Source organism: Melospiza melodia, chromosome 14 (assembly GCF_035770615.1).
Source record: "Melospiza melodia melodia isolate bMelMel2 chromosome 14, bMelMel2.pri, whole genome shotgun sequence".
In the NCBI taxonomy this organism is placed as follows: domain Eukaryota; kingdom Metazoa; phylum Chordata; class Aves; order Passeriformes; family Passerellidae; genus Melospiza; species Melospiza melodia.
The window spans coordinates 8,651,832-8,674,721 of record NC_086207.1 but is presented as its reverse complement, the minus strand read 5'-3'; positions in this window follow the sequence as shown (position 1 = coordinate 8,674,721).

Here is a 22,890-nt window from a genome sequence, read left to right as displayed (position 1 = left end):
CTCAGAAGGGGTGAATGCCCTTGGCCTGGGTGGGAATGTGAATGCCCTGCGCTCAGGGGTGGGGCAGTTTGGTGGTCACAGGCAGGCAATGGCTTCTTTGCACAGTTTGCTACAGTGGGCAAAGTCCTCTTGCGATCCTAAACAGTGTTTAAGGCATTTGTGAGCTCTAAGTCTTACAGAAATTCAAGCATTTTTCTTTTCTTTTTTAAGCACTGTGTTTTTAACCTTATCTTGGTATATTTGAGACTTGTAAATACTACTTTGGTGATACTGATCTCTTATGCACATCAGAAGTTGACGTTGGTTACCAAAAGGGAAAGTGCAGGAGAAAAGTTCAGGAAAAAATGTTGATTAAAGAATAGGAATTGCTAATATAGAAAAAACACACTAAAATGAATAAAAAAATTGCCAAAGTGATGATAAAACATGTACATAATATATATCTGAGAACACTGAAGGAAAACTGGGTTTGGAAAACATGCCAGCTTGCTTAAACCACGAGTAGGAATAATGAGTGCTTTGAAACAAGAAGAAAAAGAAATCAAACAATATTTATCAAAGTAATGAGTAGATTATTCTAGGTGGTATAAATGACTTGAGGATGGAAGTGGGCTTAATTATTTTTGAAACGGAGCATGGAGTACAACCAACATGGCATGAAATCTGCAATTGGTAGGGGGCTGAAACAGACATGGCCCCTCCTGTTCCTAGTACTGACTGCAGTGTGATGGTCTAAAGGCTTTCCACTTCTGCACCATCACAATGTTCACTATACTTATATTGTGATGTGTTGTTTCTCATGAAAAAATAGGAAGACCGAAGGTAACTGATCTTGGTGAAGACTATAAAATTAGGGTTGCTATTGACAATATGATTACAGCAGAAAGTACTCTGAAGGCTAAACTTTGAAGTCTTTAATAGGATATAGGCCTTCCAAAAGACGAATCAGAAGACTGCAAAAGAGAGCTCCATTGTAAAACTTGGATCTGTTTTTAAGAAATACATGCTTGAATTCAGTCTTTTCCTCTATTAGGGGCATGATTTCTGTCTGCCACATTCAGGAGCAGATGGGGAAATCCCAGAGATTGGTTTATGCCAGCCGTTTTCCTGCTATAGTCACTTTTACACAATAGCACTTGCTGGGCAGAATTATAACTTTTGGTACATCAGTATGTGCCTTTGGCGATGTGCCTGTGTTCCTTTACCTTTCTTTGAGAGGTCAAGGACAATGTCAAGAAGCTCAGGTTTTAGAGTCAAAATAGCAAACTGCCCACTGTGAGACAATACAGTCTTTGACACCCTACCAAGAGCCAACACCCTTGGCTACAAGGACATTGGCTCTTGGTAGGCTGTCAAAGACTGGCAAAACCCCACGGTAAATATTCCCAAGATGGAACTTGACCACTTAATGACAACCAGTGCCGAGTATGAAACATCATAGCATGCTGCATATACAGCCAGGAGTGTGACGGCAGGGGACACAAGAGAATTTGTATATTTTGTTAAAAAGGAATTCCATTTTCACAGAGAATTGGAAATGTTGGCCTCGACTACAAGCAATGATGCTAATAAGTGCTAGCAGCAGGTTTTCCATAGGTGGCTCTAGAAAGGACAGGAGATTTTGTATTTAATGAATTTTTAGAGTTGACAAGAGCATTAACGGTTTTTTACTTTTAATGTTTATGTTTTAAAAGACTGCTTTATGCTACATGCTGGTGACATTTTTTCTAGCCCCATCTGGAGTGTCTTAATTGGTTCTGCACATGTTTAACTTATTTTGCCTTCCAGTCAATTACTGGAAACTTCCACTAACGTCCAACTGTGTCTTCTTCTCCCCATTATACCTTCAGCTACATGTGTTCCCTCAACATATATATTCAAATTCATGTTGCTAGACAGTTTTGTCTCTGATTACAAACACAACTGCTTTTAAATGTGTCAAGTAGCCTGTTGCAAAGTCTGAATGTGTGTATGCTTGTATAAACTAGAGGAACTCCTGGGTAAATGTATAATGATTAGGAAGGAACCTTTAACTGAGCCAGAGAAAATGGCAGATGTGCATTTATAGGCTGTGATGCAGCAAAGTGTTTAAACACCTGTTTTACTTGAGAACACAGGCAACCCAATTGACGTTAATGGGACTATTCACGCTTAAAAATAAGCACATAGATTGAAGAGTTGGATTGGAGCCAGGAATATTAACAGGCAGCAGCCATGGTATTTATGAATTGTCTTTCTCTCAGGCAGTAAGTTCATAAACCAGTATCTACAACAATGGGACTGCTTCTGCTTTGTGCAGCCACAGAAATGGAAGAAACAGGAAGGATGGGATAGTTCTACAGAAGGGAATTTAAAGCTGCTGAATTAGAATCTTCTGCCAGACACTGAATACTTCAAAGATTGAAGAATCCACTTGAAAGTTACAGATTTGGATCAGGCTGACCACTTGACTCAAACACAGACCAGACTGAACAAGGCCTGAAGTTTCCCTTCTATTAGCTGTACTTGTATGATATCAAATTAAAACACCCCATGCCAAACTTTCATGCTTTATGTGGATCTATCCCAAGGCTACTAGCTGTGAAGGGAAGAAACCTCAATTTGGTCAGAGTGGAACTTTGGTGGGTTTTTTTTTTGCTTTTCACACATTGAAAAGTGCCTTTCTAGCATGATATCTTTCAAAAAGCTGTAAGGCACATGTGTGTTTATGCCCTTACCTCTCTTTGGGCTAACACTGCATCTTCAGACTCATTTCTACCTACTGCAAGTACAAATGCCTTTGGCTGTCTTGCAAGCCAAGAAAGTGATGCTGATGAATAAAACAAAAGAATTTGCTGACTCTTCTGTCTGAAATCACACCAAGTACTAATGGAAATGCTGGGGTCTGGGTCTGCTTCGTTGGAAAGCAACTCAACACAGAATCTCCACTCTGTGAATCACCCATTTCCATTGATAATGAAGAGAAATACCTTTCCTTACATCCTAATAAATCTGAAGAACATTATGCAAATTGAAAAATGCACCTTTGTCAGAATGCTGTCAGGTAGCACCTTTCACTCTGGAGAACTATTTGTAAGCACAGGGAAGCATCGAGAAAGTAGTAATAAATTGCTCTGGTACACTGTTCTGGCAGCTGTTAATAAATCAATGTGAAGGGGAGTTCTGAAGGGCAAAATGTTGCTGTCGGTAGGTGTCCAATTTAATTTTGCTCAAAATTAATATTTCGGATATGATAAGTGAGCTGGCAGGAACAGATTTCATGATTAATTCTATGGAGTCAAAAATGCTTTGATGGCGCTTTAATAGCAGCTTCACTGATCTGAAAGTCCCTTCAACTAGATGGTGTGCTTCAGTTCCCAAATTATATTATTAAACCTCTTTTGTTGGTTTGTAAATAATGAATTGTTGCATATTAAAATGTGAAGTTTATACTGCTTCTAGTTCTACCCATGTCAGGTGGTGGGGACTTGACTTGGATGTATAGTGGTTTAAACAAAATCAGGTAAAAGTCAACCCTTTTGAGAAAACAACCATAAGTTATTTTGTTAGGTACCTAATTCGCTTGACCCTGCCAAGACCTTGATTTTGTGCTGGAATGAACTAGAGAATGTTTGAAGGTTCATTAGTATCTACTTAGGGTGGACTGCGAAAGCTTTTAAATGGTTTATTATGGTAGAAAGATGTTAATAACAAATATGTGTTTTGTTTCATTGTGAAGACCTTTCATCTCTGCATCTCAGGGACCTTTGCAAATGCTAATCAGGGAAGATTTGCTGTATCCTTGTCAGACTTCTTACCTAACATTTGTATATACCAACCCATTTCTGTAATGGAGTTGTCCTTTGTATTGGACATTTGCTGATATGCCAGCTTCTGAAGGAGATTCTTCTATTATCATCTTACTGACAGAAAAAAACGAGTTACAAAAGGGCAGGTTCACATCTAAGTTAAATGCCTCCTTGAATCTCTAAGTATTTTACAATCTTTTGCTGAAAATTTTTTCTTGTAAACCACAGACTTTAAATCTTAAGACAGGCGTGGTTCTAGAAATTTGTGAAAGTAAATAGGCACAAGCAGAGAGTTTGGATGTAATATGCATATTAAAAATGAGAAGGTGCATTTATGCAATACAGATGAAAAATCATGCAGATGCATAAAATGTATAAGAAAACTGATTAACTTTAGCAATGTAAATTACCCTTATGTTTATGCATTTCTTCAATTTAGAATATTCATTAAAAGCCATAGAAACAAGACATGTTGCTAGTTGTTTCCAAAAAGGTAGCACTCAACCTGATTAACTTGTGTTTTAGCATAGTATATATATATATATATTGAATTTGTGTAGAATTTATTGTTTGTGTCTTTTTTAGCAAGGTTTACACAGGATGGGTGAATGAAAGCTTATGTCAATTTTGTCCTGAAAAGAGCTGTTCAGACGGAGTTTACACCAGCTCATCTATCCCCAGTTTCCTCTGTTTATGTTAGAAGCTGGATGATGCCAAGTTCAACATAGAGCCAGTAAAATCAGCAAACAGCGGTGGCAAAAGCAATTTCACATGCAGAAGCAATGTGTGGGGCAGAGGTGTGCTTTGAACTGCACATGGTGTGCCTAAAATGTGAGTGACAGCCCAAGGCATCCCCTGAATTTGCTGGTGACACCTGGGCGTGCCAGACAGCTGTTTGCTGCATTGGGAGTGTCCCCTCCATGGTGACACCCCAGGACACTGCTGCTGGCAGCTCTGGCCACTCTCTGGATCCTGGCTTTGCTTCAGAGGAGCTGAGCCCAGCTTTGCCAGGGGCTCCCCAGTCTGGCTGTTCTGCTGTGCAAATACGCTGCTGCTCCTGCAGAAAGCCATTAGGAAAAAAGCAATGTAAACCCAGCATTGTCTGGCATCCAAACTCCAGCTGCCAGGCATGGGAGAAGCAGCATTAATTTCTGAGGGGCTTTCTTATATATCTGAAAGAGTAAATGAAAAGGTGAAAATGAAAATAAATTCCCTTATACAAGTGGAGGACTTGGATTATAAACTAGCCATAATGTTCTGTTTCTGTGGCAACACAGAGGGACTGAAGGCTCTTACAGTAGTAGTTCTCTGACTCACTCCTTGAAATTAATGCAGTCTTTTAATTTGAGGCTGTTGGTTTGGCAAAAGAACTTCAGAAGCAGCACTTTGATGTCTTTTTGTAGCTGAGGAAAAGCCTTTAATTAGGTCACCTAAACTTCATTTTCTTTTAAACTGTTCACTTTCACAATTCCTTTTTCCTTTCCTTCCTTTGATGTTTCAAAATATATGCCAGTGATATTTAAGTTTATTTATTATGCACTGGCATTAAACCTTTGCCATTAACATTTACTTATATGCTTGGAAATTGATTAATTAAGTGTAGAAGGAGAATTATTCATTCATGTTTCATTTAACATTTTACATGCTTGTCATGTACATATGTTGTGCTCTGTAGGAGTAACAAGTGTAGTGGATGTAAAAGGGTGTTATGTCTCACAGCACAATGGCCTTCGTGGTCTTAATTTCATATGTAGGCTGAAAATTAATTTTGACTAAGCCACTAAGAATAGATGAACTTTTGAGCTGAGCTGCAAAGTCAGACACAGATCAGCCTAAAATACGGGAAAATACTATGTAAAGAATTCTATAGAAGCTCATGCTGGAGTGTGTTACTGCATTATCTAACAATTCTCTCTGTATATGTTTGGGAGGTTCAGAGAAGGCAGATTTTGTTGGTGTGCACGTTCAAACAGGCACAGTTTTGATCTGAGAGCCTGCACAATTATTCTCATGCAAAGGGGGAGCAGAGGCAGTACCAAATGACCTGTCATGCAGTTAAAAGGATGGAATTCAGCCTGTGCAGTGGCACAGACCATTACCCACGCTCTGTTAATGTTCTGTATTAGCAGCCCCATACCGAGCACAGGGCTGCTTGTGCCTGGATCCTCACAGAGACAGAGCCAGCTCTGGTAAATGGTGATGAATTCCTGTAATGCCAGTCTTCGAGGCATCTGATGAATGAAATGCATTTGCATGAAGCATTGAGTGGCTTTTGTGCTCAATCTGAGCTGAAGAAATGGCTCCATTTGGGGGATGTTGTGTTTATGGACAATTCTTCAGCCAAACCAGCAACATGTCCACCTGTGTCTCACCTTGCAGAGGAACACATGGTACTTCACCTAGTACAGTGAAATAATTCCATTGCTATGATAAAATGATTAGGAGGGAAAAAAACTAGACAAGGTTGGGAGCAATAAACCAATAGTTTCTATGAATATGGTGCTGTACTGAGAAAAAAACAGTAAATTGTAATTCTCTCAACATTTTTAGATCTGTAGTTTAAGATACTTTTTAGTGGCTTTTCCCCCCTATTTTTTGAGGCAAATCCCAATTTAAAACACAAATAAGTTGTATATATACACGATGAGAATACATAAATGTGTTCCTTTTATGTTCAGAAATGTGTCTCCTTGTCAGTTCACTGTTATGTGGCTGTTGTTTTTTCATGTCCTGATGTGGTGATATATCAGAAAATCAGAACTGGGTAGCTAATAGCAGAGCTCTATTATGCTAAGAACAGGCTTCTTAAGAAAGGGAGCTATTTAGGAAAAGTAACTATGCTTGTGCATTATAGGCTATAGAAAAGAGTTATTAGTCATCTTAATGCCTCTCTTTTTTACCAGAGCACCATTGTTCCCTGCAGAACATTCCCCTTGTTCTCTGTAGCTTTCAGTAATCCAGATGGACAGAAATCCATTGTCACTGCAATGAAACAAAACTGTAACAAAGAGCAGGATCACAGCTCCGTGTGCTGGGATTTTAGTCAGGTGCATGTGGTGAGCAGGGAGGTTTTGAAGGGTTTTGTGTCTGCAGGAGATGCAGAGACACGAAGTGAAGACGTCAGAGTGTGATCAGGAGCAAACATTGCTCTTTCAGTAGGTTTTTCGGGTTGTTTTTGGGGTTTTTTTTGCACAAAGAATAATGGAGGAGCAGGGGAAGGGGGTAGTCAAACATGAGATGAGTGACATATAACAAAGAAGATTTTATGATCTACACTTGGGGAAACTTTGGCAGAAAAATCTGACACCTGATACATCATCTGGTGCATTCCAGAGGGGAAGAAATGTGTTCTTGGCAGATTCTGTAAACACCTCAGAGATAAGAGCTGCCTCTGGCTCAGCATGGCATGATGGCACTGAGAAAGAAGGGAACACTTGCAGATGCAGGGAAATTGATGTGAATTTGGGATTAAAATGCAAATGGTCTCAGTGCATTGCAGGTTAAAATTGAAGACACAAAGCATGTTACGTTTGTTTTTCCTGTTCTCTTATGCTTTGATTAGACTACATAAATAGAATCATATTAATTGTATGTCATCTTACTGTCTGCAATTGAAATCCAGGGCTGGAGCTTGTTGCCTTTTGATTGAGATGCAGAAGAGCTGCTGGTAACACCTTTTTGTAAAAGAGTGTACTGTCCCTGTTTTTGCAAAAAGATCTCATTTTCTCCCCTTTTAAATTTTTTTCAGTCCAATTTATTGATTTATTTCTATTGCTTAGGTATATTTTTTTCTACTGATGGGTAATGATTAAAAAAGAACAAATCTCCCACACCAAAAGGTATTCCTAATATTCCTGATATTGATAAACTAAGGTCAGGTTCAATCCTGTACATACTGAAAAATAAATATGTGTGGTGGAGATCTTCCTGCAGGTTTAGGATGATTATCATTGTAACTTCTGCTGTGAAAGAAGGTGAGTCTGGAACACACACAAAGAATATGGGGGAAATTATTTTTGCATCATCTCTTTTCTAATATAGATTTTGTGATATTTCTTTAGGAGATGATTTTGGAGGTACTGATAAGTGAGTCTTACTGTAAGCAAGAGAAAGAGTCAGATCTGTTTATCAGTTCACACAAAGACTTGGGTCAGTTCTATAAAAATGTTCTAAAATGTTCATCCTTGTAAGGTGATAGTATGGAGCTTCTAAAACTCCTGTGTCCTGAATGGTTTTGTGCTCTGGATATTGACTGTCATTCGTAGCATGCTTTTATTTGAATTTTGCGCTCTAAGGCAGAACTAAGGCCAAATTTGCATATCTGGGTTCCTGCAGAATTCTTGTGGTTTGTGCAAAGGGAGAGTCTGGTGCTGTGGGGTTTGATCTCCAGGGCACCAACAGGTAAAACCAGAGCATTTTCAGGCAGCTGCACCTTTTTGTGCTAGCAAACTTTTGAGAGTTCACAAATTGCAAAGGTGTGAAAACCCCTTGGGTGTAAGATTCTGCCCACTCAGGCATCCTGATCTCTGCTGTCCTGTCACAAAGCCAGCATTTGTACATTTGTGCACTGCTCAAGTGGGTATGAATCTCTCCCACTCAGATTTAGTGGTAATTATGTACAGGGTGTCAGACACTTCACACAGTCTGCGTCTGCACCAACATAAAAGACAGTAGAGAATTTAATTTGTAATCAGCCTTGATGTTCCTGATTTGTGGGGTGACCTTGAGTACAGACTGGCTGCCCTTCCAGAGGCTTTCAGCAGGCTTCCCTCACACTGTTCCCTCCCTGATGCTGTGGCTGGGGGGAAGAACTCGTGGGTTTGTGGGTTTGTGGGTGTAGGAGTAGAAGCTCAGCTTGGGCAGTGAGAGCTCAGAGCCCAGAGCCAGCCATGCCCTGGCATCAGGAGCAGCGTGGGCAACAGGTCAGGGGAGGCTTTACCTGTTTGTGCCCTAGAGATGAAACCCCACAGCACCAGACTGTCCCTTTGCACAAACCACAAAAATTCAGCAGTAACCCAGATATGTAAATTTGGTCTTAGTTCAGCCTTAGAGCACAAAAGTAGAGGGTTCTGTCCCTCTGCTCTGCTCTGGTGAGACCCCATGGAGCTCCATGCCCAGCTCTGGGCCACAGCATAAGGATGGGAGCTGCTGGGGCAAGTCCAGAGGAGCCCGTGGAGATGCTCCAGATGCTGCTCTGCTCTGGAGCCAGGCTGGGAGAGCTGGGGGTGCTCTCCTGGAGAAGGATCCTGGGAGACCTGAGAGCTCCTTCCAGTGACTGAAGGGCCTCCAAGAGAGCTGGGGACAGACATGGGACAAAGGCCTGGAGTGGCAGGACAAAGGAGAATGGCTTCACACTGTCATAGGACAGGTTAGATGGGACATTGGGGAGTAATTCTTCCCTGTGAGTGTGGTAAGGCCCTGGCACAGGGTGCCCAGAGAAGCTGCAGGTGCCCCTGGATCCCTGGCAGTGCCCAAGGCCAGGCTGGATGGGGCTTGGAGCAGCCTGGGATAATCAAATTGTCCCTGCCCATGGCAGGGGTATGGAATTAAATTATCTCTAAGGACCCCTCCAACCCAAACTATTCTATGCTATGTTACTTTGCGGTAGTCACTGTAAGGCTGTGTGATCCATAATTTCTGGACTGTTTTGATAGCATTCATTGTTAGTGAGATTCTGTGAAATAAAAGATTAACAGCACCTTTAGTTCATACTTGCTTTTCCTATTCCTGATTAGCTTGGACACTTGGGACCTTGTAACTGATAAACCTTGGACAGTAAAGCATAAGAATATCTGCCCAACACAGAGGTTCTTTCATCTTTCATGAAGGATCTGTCATCTAATTGACACTTCTAGTCTGAATTTTCTGAAACCATGTTACTCTTAATAAATGTTAACTAAGCATTAACCTGTCATTGATCTGTGCATGTTAAGGAAAAGCAAAGCCAGCATGCTGAGGAGCACTTAAATTTGCAATTTGTGGTAAAGTGCTCTGGTTTTTGAAGAACAAAGCAGCAACACTCAGTGCCATATATCATCACTGGCAAAACAAGAGGCACAACTGAAGGACAGGATGCTATCAGGACAGTCTGACTGCTGCCTCAGTCCACAGGTGGAATACAAGTCCTAAGCTGTTATGGGATGGCTGATTTTACTGGTGTGCTATACTCACATAATTGTTTAATCTTTTTCTTTATTCTGGGAGGTCCTGGATGTCCTGAATGTCCATTGCTTTTGTTTTTTTACCTCTGCCATCTCTCTCCCCCTCACCAGTGGTTTCTGTCCCACAGATGTGGCTCAATGTTCAGCACAAGCCAGAAAATGTTAAATGGGAAATGTTAACTGCGTTGAAGGCAGTGTGTGTTTTTCTAGAGCAAGGAAGCTTCCAGTGGCAATGGAAGTTTTTACCTTACAGTCTATTACAAGTTGTGCTTAGGAAAAAGAATTGAAGTTGTGCTTAGGAAAAAGAACTGAGACCAGCCTAATCTAGCCAAATGTGGCTACAAGAGCTGTGCTGAAACACAGAATATTGACAAACCGTGTGGGGCAGCTGTGTGGCAAACTGGGCTTTTTTGCTTGGTCTTGTTTCAATTTATTCCATTGCAACTCTGTCCACAATAAAGCTATCATAAACATGACTAATCAATGTTGCAGAATCCTGCTCTTAGTGTTATCTTAAAGAGTCAAAAAGTTTTCTTATACCTGTCCTTGTTACTCAGTTCTTACAAACTGTAAAATATCTGGGCAGGGGGGAGGACTGAGAAGAGGATAAAGGGACTCACAGTTGTGCTCTTGCAGCACCAAGTAAATTTATTTTATTTTCTTTTCTGGTTAAAGTGCTGAAGAGGAAGTTAGTTTGAAGTATGATATTTAAGGGAATATGCAATTTCTGGCTATTAGAAGTGTCTTGTTTTTAATAAAGATTCGTTCCACTATAACCACAAAAGAGAGACTTTTAATTAGACTTTTGTATCCCATTAGGAAAAACAAATATCAATACTTAACTACTCATATATGACTTGATAGAAAATTGCTAATGTAATTAGAATTTAATAGTGTTAATGACTCTCATTTCTTACTTGTAAGAATTAAATCTAATGCAAGATTGTATGAAAAATTGTTACTGCCTGCTTTCCTACCCTTACATCTAAAGCAGTTGTATGCACGTGAAGTCAGTTTTCTCTTGTTTTTGAGGTCAGGTGGTGCTGTGGTATTTTAGCCTAACTGGCCTATGACAGGATGATTTTCAAGTGAATCTAAAAGGCAGAAAGTTTTAAGTGTAGTGAGAGGGTTTGGTATTCCTAGAACTATTGCAGCAAGCACTGAGATGTTGTAAAAGAGAACCAAAAAAACTCCTTAGGCCCAAGATTTACAGATAATCTGCACTAACCAGTCAGTGTAGCTACACCAGTAAGTAGCTAAGTTTTTCTTTAAAAATCGTGCCAAAATTTGGCCAGTGGAAGAAAGTGTTGTGATAAGTGGTGCAGTATCTTGATACAATTTTAAAAATAAGTTTGCACACCTCTGCTGCTGTCTAGACTTCACAAGTGACCTTGTTGAAAATATGAATTATCTATATCAGGTGACACATCAAAATACTTTATGGAAAGAGCCCCAGGCTTTGGCTTTTCAAAATCCTAATCTGGACTGCTGGAACATGAGCATAAAAACTGCAAATGAATTGCATGACTCAGGCATGAGACCAAGGAGTAAACTATATGCCAGTGGAAGAAGAGAAGATTCATAAAAATAATAGATATTTGTATGAGTAGTTTGAAACATGAATAGTATAACCACAAATTAAATTTCATTAGGATGCTTAAAAATCAGGATTCTAGATAGTTTAAAGCACAGTATAGTGTTCATTGTGGTGCTGGATAGGACATGTAGAGCTGCACCCCTGTAATTCCCTTTTTATTTGTAGAGACACAAATGAAGAGGCAGAAATTAGTCACAAGGATTTTATCCCCATATCCTCAATTTATATCCAAATCCAGGCTTCACATGTCACTGTCAAGGCAAAACTGCATGAATCTTTCTCTTAAAACAAAAGCCAAACACTCTGCAAAAGAAACCCCAATAACTGTGCTCATATTTCTTCCCAACCTAATATATTTCTAGTTTCAGAGCCTGCCATTACTTTTGCTGTATTTCTTTGTGACAGAACATTGCATTCAGGCCCTTAGGCTGCCTTTCATCCTGGCATTCAATAATAATGGACAGAGTGTAAAGATCTGTAATCAAAAGGTAAACACTGCAGCATTGTGTACAAATAACTCTTGAGATATTTATCCTGAAAGACATCCAGGTTAACATTTTAGCTGAGGACACCAGGGAAAACCTTCCTGGTGGTGAGTGAGTTCCTTTTTTTGTGTTTGTTTTTGTTCTGTCTGTGCTCAGCTGTTTCCTGAGCGTGCTGAGCCGTGTGAGCGCGCTGCAGCAGCGAGGCCATTTCAGCGTGACAGCTCTGAAATTCACCCACTCCTGTTTTCTTGTTCTTGTTCTGATTCCCCTTTAAGCATGAGGTGCTGGAGGGGTCCTACTACCCTGTCTAAACATAAATGTTGTACCACTTTAGCACTGCTGGTGTCACTGAATCGCTGCTGTCCCCACAGACCTGCAGCAGGTGCGGTTAACCCGCTGTACACACACTTCAGCTCCATGGCCTGTTCCTGTTTGCCAAAAGGACTGAGCCCTGTGCTGTAAGGTGATTTCTAGAGGTCTGTTTGTCACTCTGACCTCTGTCATTCTAGGAATTACACCCTAACTTGGTTTACAGGGTGAGTGTGCAGGCAGAGGAGAGATGTCCAAGGAGCCAACACAAATCAAGGTAGATTAAGTGGGGTGATGAAAAGCAAGAGACAGCAGTAATTTCTTTGGTTTTGCAGAACTATAAAAAAATCTGTAGCAAGTGCCATGGTTTAAAGGCCATCTGAGGAGACAGATCCCCTGGAGTCCCTGCTGCAAGCCCTGCTGAGAGGCTCCAGGGCTGCTTTGGGTCTCACCTGTGCAGAAGCCAGGTTTGGACACTCTATTGCTCTGGAAAGTGCCTTGTGCATGGAAGGTGCTGTGGGGATCACCTGCAACCTTCCAGCAAGTCTCTTAATCAGGCACATTCCTTGGATGCCTACACTTCTTTATCAAAAAATTTGCTTTATGGCCATCTGGCACTCTCTGACAACATCTGTGACTTTACCCTCTTCTTCATCCTGTGAGCTTCTGCAGGGACACTCGCAGCACCACCACTCCTAGAGGCCAGTGAGGAACAGAAGTAGGAGCAGCTGCTGTCTAGTCTGGGCATTTGTGGGCCTCTGATCCCAGTTTCACTTTGCCAAAACTTTTGAGCCTTTAAAGAGACTTGCAGGAACTCATAATTCTCATCAGCCTAACTTCATTACATTTTAATGTGCTAGACCCCTAGAATCCAAACAAGTTGTTAAAAATTCCTAGGTAAGTTACATATGAGCCCAGATTTTATAAAGTTTCTTTCTTCTTTGCTACCCTTAGATATTGCTGAAACAAAGCCATATGAAGAAGATTGTGTCTCTTACTAGAGAATGTAGTAAATTTTTACCTTATTATTCACTTGAACTTGGATTAGATGCAAAGTGAGAGAGTAAAGAAAGTGAGAATTTGTGTCTTCTTTTCCAGTATCTTCATTTTGCTTCTCTGTTTCTTCAGCCCTTGTGTGCATGATAAAGTGAGCACTGTACAAAAGGTACTTGGGCAAAACATCCAGTGAGCTCATGACAAATGGAGTTATCTCAACTACAAACTCATGGTACAGTTCCTAAAAGTGATCCAGCTTGGCCCCAACAGGGGGATGTGGAGCCCTGGATCCCAGTGCCCAGTGCTCTCAGTGTCTGCTTCCATACACAGCCCCTTTCTTCAGCTTTTCAGCTGTCTGCTCTCCTGTACACAGCTGCTACCAGGCAGCTTCCTGCAAGTATTTTGAGATTTAGCTGATGCTTTTTGTGTCTGCAGTATTTCTGTCTGCTGTGGTTTAATCCCAGCTGGCAGCTAAACACCACTCACCAGTCCCCTCCTTCCCTCCACTGGGGAGGAGAATCAAAAAGAAAAGATGGGTTGAGATACTCACAGTTTATTTGAGACAAAAAAAAAAAAAAAAAAAAAAAAAGAAGAAAAGAGAGAAGGAGAGAAGGTATGAGGAATAAAGCCCAAGAGAAGCAGGTGATGCTCAATGCAATTGCTCAACCACACTGATGGATGTCCTGCCCATCCCTGAGCAGTGATAAATTCCCAGCCAACTCCCCCAGTTTATATATAGGACACGACATTCTATGGTGGGGAATACCCTCCTGCCTGCTCTTCAGGTCAGCTGTCCTGGCTCTGCTCCCTCCCACCTTGTGCACCTGTGCTGACAGGGCATGGAAACATAAACATCCCCGAGCGTAAGCACTGCCTAGCAAAGAACAAAACATCTCCGTGTCACCAACATCTTTTAGCACTAAATTCAAAGCACAGCACTGTACCTGCTACTAAAAGCAAATGAATTCTATCCCAGCTGAAAGCAGGATGTGACCCTGGAGGAAGCAGGCTGGGCAGGGTGCAGGAGGCGATGCCTGGTCCCAGCCTGGCTCTGCTCTGCCCCTGGCTTGGCAGCTCAGCCCCGCTGTGTGTGATGTGCGGGAGAAATGCCCTGAGCAAGGTGGCAGCACAGGGAATTGTGGTGTTCCCAGGAGGCAGGGGGAGAGTGCTGACATGCCATTAGCCTCTCAGGATCGTGTCTGGGCCATCAAACCTTATTTATCGCTGTTACGGCTTTCCTTTCAGGGTTTCCTTGGCTTCCTGTATCTCCTGTTTTGTTTTCTGATAAAGAACTGAAATACCATGGAGACAAGCTCCTTATAAACACCAAGCAGACAGGTAGGTCAGCCAGTTTTCAGCACATTATTTTACATGACATATTGAGTGGGAGCACAGTGAAGGCTGGCAAAACATCCAGTTATACTGAAACCAATCAATTGTCTCATGCAGTGGATACAGATGATTCTGTTCATAATAAAAGAAGAATAAGCTCTCTGAGAAACCAGAAGTGACATGCTGTGTGATGCATCTCTCTGTTGCAATTTGAAAAATCAGATAGATAATTTAATTATGTTCTCTCTTTGTCTGTACTCTTTTAAACAGCAGCAACTTTAATCTGCCTTCCCAGAGCCAGAGATTACTAAATCATCATTAATTACATCAAAGTTAACAGCAATACTTACAAATTAAAACAATGCTCACTAAGAATAAGTCTGGGTGAGTCACATTTGTATTTTTATCCTGAGGTATAAAATAAAAAAAAGGGAAAATATTTAATTCTCATGACAACCTGTTGGTGACAGCAAAGTTACATTTAAGTGCAGCATGCATTGAAAAACAAGCAGAAATAAACCAAGCTGAGCCCTGCATAGTCTCAGAGAGAGGTGGACTCAACAGATTTTCATTAAATTGCTTAATTATGTTTATATAAAAAGTACCTGGTTTCTTCTAGTTTTAAAGTGACTGTCTGACCCAGCAATGCCTTGGCTAAGTAAAACGGTGACTGCAAAGGAAATTGCAGATGGTGGGGTGGGGAGAACCCCTTGTTTCTTTTAGGGAACAACAAAAATTCTTAGAGAGCAAATTAAATCATCTTTCCAACAGAATCACCGTGCTGTCCCTGTTTGTGGGCAAATGAAAGGATTGTGATCAGGTGTGGGGCATGAAACAGCACTTAAGCTGATTAGATGTGCATCACCTATTTCTTAAAGCCCAGGCTGGCTTAGGAAGTGTTTGCTCCTATTGTGCCCCATGCCTGGGGATGCACAGGACCCTCCTCCAAGTTCTGAGTGGGCGTCTAGAACAGCAGAACTCAGGTAAAGCTGGTTATTTACCTGGGGCATGTGTTGCAAAAAAATTGTCTAAATATAGATCCAATTAATGGTAAACAAGGTAGTAGGATGAAGTTTGTATCACACATTTACTGAAGTTGGAAAAGAGACCAAGGTCTCTTTGAAACTCTTCTGGGGACAAATTTGCCCTCTGCCCCCTTGAGTTCACTGGAGTTTAGAGAAGTAAAATTGTTCATATGAGGGTTTATTGAGGCCTGAAATGTTGCCAACAGTCAAATACTGAACTAATATTGTTTTTTTGGCAAGCCTGGCTTAATGATTGAGTATTGAACGATTCATAATTTCTTTAATAAGGCTCTTTTTCCCCCTCTTCTTTGTCCCCTACCACTGACAGTAATAGGCGTTTTTGTACAGATCCTCTGTATCCAAGCAGGATGTTGGGAGCAAAATTCAGCTGAAACATGGCCACAGAAAGGTTTATGCAAAGTTTACTGTGAATGGAAAACATCAAATTTCATAAGGCAGCAGCTGACTCATGGTTGCCCATAGCTGGGATTCTTCCTACCTTTGCTTAGATAAGTGGATTGCAGGGGATGTCTTTGGAGTTAAATGTTATGAAGGAAGATGGAGGAAAACAAGTAAAGAAGCAGATTTGGTTTGGCATTTTTTGGGTTGTTGCTTTTTTGTGTGTAAAGATACAAGAGTGTGAGTGTTAAAAGTGAACTGATGGCCACCTTTAATTTTGTCTGATGAGCAATAACTCTAGATTTTCATACAGATTTCCTGGACATGAATCATCAAGTCAGCTTAAAATATATGAAATGATTGATACCAATTTTCTGTTGAGAAAGCCACATTTAGTTAAACTGCAAGCTGCCCCTAATGAAATAATCTGCCAAAATCTGGGCTGTTGTCCACAAAATGCAGAGAGGCTATAAAACAAAGCATGTTGATTGCTAGGAAAGACCTATTTTTGCTGTCAATCAGGGCTTTTTATTTCAAGCTGGACAAAAATTTGGACATAATTTTTTAAGCTGTTGCAACAGGTCTATGGCATTTCAGGAAATACAGGGATTGTGTATTCAGGGGAAAGAAAGCTTCCCCCCAAATTTTGTCCTTTTTCATCTTCTTTGTGCCAGTTTGAACAGATTCAGTGATGTGTTTCTCATTCCTGTGGAAATAGTATTTTCCCCCCATGTTCTCACTCTGCTGGAACATTTTGTATTGATAAATGTGCAGAAATGATTTTAAGAAATCAGGGTATCTTTGCATAACCCTATAAACCATATTATTATTCCATGTCTCTGGAGGGGAAAAACCAGGGTGAAATGCTTCAGTTTTTCTCTAAGGCTGGGAATTTCTGAAACATTTAAGTGGAAGACCTGAGGTAGCACATTTGTCAAGCACTTTTCATGTAATAAGCTTTTTCTCAGAATTCTCAAGTGCTGAGGATGACTCTACTACTTTAATTAACAATATTTTTAAAGGGTGCAAAGACTTTTCCTGTTTCCTAACTCTGACTTGCACAGTTGGTGTCTTCTTCCTGTCCCCTTCCCTCCTCCATCAGATGAGCTATTCTGCTAAAAGGCCAATTTAGTCATTATAAAGGGATTTTCATGGTTGTGATGAGGTAAAGCAGGGTGTGAAGATGTAGGAGTTTGTATTTAATGGGGAACTGATTAAAGGAGGATTGATTGCTGAGCAGATAGTTCAGACAGGCATGCATATGTAAAAAGAAAATGCTCATATGCATATGTATGGCTTTGTCAATGTGATACTAATTGATGGAGGGAGTAGAGATCTTAAATTGACATCCTCTAGGAGGGCTCACTGGAATGTGGATTACAGCAAATCCAGCTGCCCATCTCCAGTGCCTTTAGGTTGTCCCTGATTTCTGCTGTGATGTGACGCTGCACTGAATCACTGCACTGCCCTGCAAAGTGCAACAGGATCCACCCCATTGCATTGGGAACAGGGAGAATAAACTTCTGCTGTCTCTCAGCTTGGCTGGCAAGTCTGCTATCAGCTCTTGCAGTGTTTGAAGGGGGTTCAGAGGGTAAACGTCCATGGTTCACTAGTTCGGCGTGTCTGTGCTGATAATGCAAACTAATGCGTGGTTAAAGCTCCCAGCAGGTTATTTCTCTCTGCACTGGAGCACTGTGCAGGGAGCTGGAGGTGCACAGGTAGATGTGGGTTATAGGCACAAGAGGATTTATCAGGTCAATCTAAATAAAGACTGTATTCATACAAGTTGGTTCCTCTTCTGGCAGATTCTGGCAGCGGGGAAATTGGAGGTAAATGTTCTTGTTATTGCATTCACTGGCAGGTACAACAGACCATTTTGCCTAATTCTTAAATTGACAGCTGTAGCTCTCAATTTTGGGTTCCTGCTCCTGTAATGTGAATGATTTGGCAAGGGCTGGTGTGGCTGCTGGGGAGATTGGAGTCAAAGGAAGCAGGGAAGCCTCCACTCCTCAGTCCCACTCTGTCAGCAGCAAGGGGAAGCAGCAGCTCTGCAGCTTAAGTGGGATGGATGTGTTTGGCTGCCGGTCTTTTATAGCTGATAAAAAGGAAAGCAAAACTGTGAGCAACTCTGAGAGAGGGTAGTGGGGATTTTTGCCTTTTGAAAGGGGCACAGCAATCACATTGATAAATGTGATTGTTTTGCTTGAGACAGCAGGCATATGAACAGAACTCTTCTTGTTCTTCATCCAGTACTATCTTGGAGACTAGAAATTAATATTGCAATTATGTGTAAAAGTTAACTCTCTTGTGTATGTGTTATTGGAAAGGTTCTCTGAGTTACAGAAGCATGCTGGAGCTGGACATTAAATGCTGGACATTAAACCTTGAATGGGGAAGGAACCATGTGGATGAGGCTGTGCTCTGCTGAGGGCTGCCTGGTAGGAAACAGTCTGAGTGGGACATGAAGGAGACCAAAGGAAAGGTAACTTGGAGGGAAAAGGAGCCATCATTTTATTTTTAGTTCTTTTATTCTTTTTGTTTTTGCAGAATGAAGTTGCAGGATGTGAAGCTAAGCTTGAATGTGCTGCCAGATGGGTGCAGCATGAGCTATGTTTCTGTTTCTGTCGTTGACTTATCTCAATAGAAGTTTCTGTTTCTCCAGGTGTGTGTTGATATTTGAGGATGTTGTGATAGTTTCTGTGTGAAGATTGATGCTGCAAGTTGTTTTCTTAGTGAGAGAACCTGGAGAAGGTCTTTGGATCTGAGCAGAGTGAGTTCTCTGTGTCCTGTAATAATAGCTCTGGTTGGTTTGTTTTTGTAAGGTCTCAAACCCAAGAGATTAGTCCAGAAGAGTGTGGGAGTTAATTTATAGTTTCTTCTAATCTGTTTCCTCTATCTTGAATGTATTTTATTGTCATCAGATAATGTAAAGATTGACTTGGAAATGTCCCATTGACTCATCTGGTAAGGAGAAAACAGCACATGAGGATGTTTTGTAAAGCAGCGTAACAGCTTCAGTGCAAAGAACAACAGGCTTGGTTCTGCTCCAGCATCTGCCAAATGAAGTAACTGAAACTCCTGTTTATTCCACAGCATAAAAGAAATGGAATAATACTGTTAAGAGTGTTATCTTTGGAAAATGACTGCACCTCACTGAAGCATGACTGTAATGATGGGGAATTGTGCTGCTAAAACACACCAGTTCTGTGGCACCGTCACTAAAGCACGTACTCTGTGGTGTTCTCTGTAAAGGCTTTATTGCAGATACTCTTGTATTAACATATTGTCATGAGGCCAAAATTGGCATTGCCTTTGTCTGGAGCATTCTGGAGGGAAACCACAGTTTGTCCTGCCCTTTATCTAGAGCTTATAAATAAAAAAAAACACTTAGTAGGATTTGTAGCCTTCATTAAATGATTGTAATACTGGATTTATATACTGGATTTATCTTGTCCTATGGGTAAATGCTGCTTGTCCTCTCCATTTCTTTGCAGAGTGGTTCATATGAAGCACTCTCAGGACACTGCAAATGCTAATGGTAGTAGGATTATATTTTGGAGGAAATGAGACAAGACGGTTTTATAACTACTTTGCTGCTTGTCATAATAACTCGCTGAGTTATCATTACAGGCATGGATGTGGCTGTGGCCACTTCTGTATATTTTCTGACTCAGGATCTTTCTAAGTATCAGCTATTCACTGTTGAAATTAAAGAATCTTTGATAGTGTTTTGATAAATGTAATTTTAATGGCAGCAATCTGTTGCTGCCCATAGCTCCAATCTACTTCTGAAGTGTGTTCTGTCCTCTTATCTCTAGTGCTGGATGCCAGGTGATGCTGTAAGGATGTGCCTACTTGTAATTTCCCACAAATTTAGAACTGCATTCATATTTGCATATCATTACATTTTTTGGGGGAACACTTTAAAGTCATGCCTTCAATTTCAGCCCTCACTGCATCAGCTTGGAGGACAGGGCCTTGTTCCACTGCTGGAAGGTAAATGACTGTGTGTGTACTTTGCTGTGAATTGCTGGGGAGGTGTTTTCTGTGCTCCATGGCTTTAAACATGCAGACAGGGCTGGGGCAATGCAGCCTTGGAGCCCTGGCAGTCATTCCACCTGCAGCTCAGCATCCTGCTGCAAAATGCCCAGAAACTCACTGCTCCTTCATGGAGACTCAATGGTTTTGGCCATTTCATTCTGCTCATGAAAAACCGATTGTGATGGCAAAAATATGGTCATCCTATGCACACAAATCAAGGGAGGGTTCTTTGTTTGGTACCTGCTTTGCTGTAGGAAAACTTATCTGACAGATCTGACTTATCTGCATGGGGCAGCTTGCTGGAGAAAGTTTTTGGGATGGTAATGTAAAAGCTGAAGTAGTAGCATGCTAATAGGGAGTCATTTATTTGTGGGAAGATTTCATGCTTCCCTGGCTGCTCTGACATTTTCTCAAATCGCCCCTGCAGCAGCACAGGCCAAGGAAAGCAATGCCTGATGCTCCCATTTGCAAGTGCTGGGCCCCCAAGGGTAGGAGTTGCAAGGTCATCTTGGAAAAGGAGTTGTCTGTCTCCTTAATTTTTCAAAAATAAATGTAACCTTCTCTCCATTCTCCTACACTCTCCATTTATTTTGTGTTTACAAATGAACCCCTTTCCCTGCATCAGTGTGTTCTGCCACTTGCAGTGCTTGGGGGACAAAATGTCAATTTTGATCCTTCAGAATTGACATATAGTCATGATAAATACAACTTCTTTTAAGAGTAGTGAGAGCAGGAATGGAGAATTGTGTTTTATATTTTAAAAGGTACTTCACCCATCCCTGCCTGAGAAGTAATAGGCAAGTTCCTTGGTAATGCTTCCTTTACTTCCTGCTCTGTGGTCTTCAGACAGGCAATACAAGACATTGGTGATAGTTATTAATAAGTTTTTCTGTATCTTCCCATTTCCATTTATTCCTCTTTACCCACTTGGCTTGCACATGCTAGTCCCTTTTAGTGTTTTAACACTCATCCCTTTTGCAGTGATTTGTTTCTTATTCCATTTCCCTTTCACCTTTTCTTCCAGGCTTCCTCCCAGTCTTGCTTTCTGCCCCTTTCCCCTTAAATGTGAAGGCACACCAGGGCAACCTGCAGGCATGGTGGAGCTTGCAGGGGATTCAGACTGACACCTTCCTCACAGAAATATCAGCTGTGCCAATTCTCTGATTTTTCCATCCTCTTCCATGCTGGGCATGAGCTCTAGCCAATGGAAAACACATTAAGAAAAGATTTTCTGGCTTTGTGTCACTTCATCCATTCCCACATCTTCAAAGAATTTTGGGGATTGTTGGCCCTAGGGATGAATAGTAGCATGAATGACAGAACATTGTGTTGTTTTCAGTGCCAGCAGGGCAGTTCTCCCCCTCTCTTCCCCACAATCATAGCACTCACTCCAGGAAAGCCTCTCACTTTTTGGCATGTTCTGGATCCCTGTGGGCTCCTGGAGAGAACAGGGTGTGTTGTGCTGGCAGGGGCAGCTCTTTGGGTAAACCTCTGTAGGAGCAAGGCATTACTAATTTCAGTGTGTGCTACAAATGTCCCTCTGCATATAAGGCCTATTTTATATATTGTGACCTTTATTTCATAGCCTTTATCACTATGATATCTTAGTGCTGAAAGCAGATTTTTGGCTTTGTAAGCTTTAGATATTGATTTTTCCTTTAACCGCCTCCTCTGATTCAAGGAAAAAGAGAAATATGTAATTTTAACTAGAGCAACTCATATCACAGCCAGATTCAATATTAATGTACTAGATAAGCATACATCAAATATTGCCTTTAATACCCTCACCAGTGCTTTTAATGCACTTCTTTGTTATGCAAGCTCAATATGTGGGGATTAAAAAAAAAAAGAAATTTAAAAATAGGATGTTAAATGGTATTTCATGTTGATTCTTAGCACTTTAATAGGTGTCTGCCATCAATAGCAATGTCCTGGAGGCACCCATTGAAACCACACTGGCCACACCATTTCTTTAACTGGAATTGCACTCATGCTTCTGATGTGGACATGATATGGATCAAGTGAAGTCCTTGGAGATCATATATGAGCCCAGGACTCTGTAAGTAGAAATGTCAGTGCTGCTGGCACTGAGCTGGGTGTGAGGTCTGGTCTTTGTTACCTACATTAAAATGTGCTGTGTCCTTGGGTGGAGATAGTGGAAGTCTTTGTTTCAGACTGTTCCCCCCAAAAATAAGCTGAGTGCTATCCAAGATTTGACATATTTAAGAAGTATTAATCAACCTTCCTAATAGTTGCTATTCAGCTAATCACACTCCAAATGGCAAATGGTTGTAAAGATGTCAAAGAGATATGCAGAACACCCACGGTTTGAGCTCTTCCCATTCTCATTAAAATAAGCTCTTATGGCCCAGCTAGTGTAATCATGTGATAAAATACTCAAATTAAGAGCATTTAATAAAAAAACATGGTGGGGAGCTTTGTTAAAGATCTCTTTAGTGTATTTTTGCATTCATGTTGAGGACATTAGAAATAATTTAATCATTGCCTGATTATACGAATGTGAGAAATAATGGGATCATTGCCTTATCACACGTGGGCTAATTCAAAGGCTCATTATTTATTTGTCAAGCATTAAGCATCAAATCAATTTGGCTTGATACTTGAAAGCAGGAAATTTAGGATGAAATTTGAAAGGAAGATTAAGAAGTAAGATTAAACCTTACAAGAGCAGAAGTATTTTGTACGCTAGAGTCGAGTCACACCTGCAAAAAGATCACGGAATAAATGGGTAAGGTC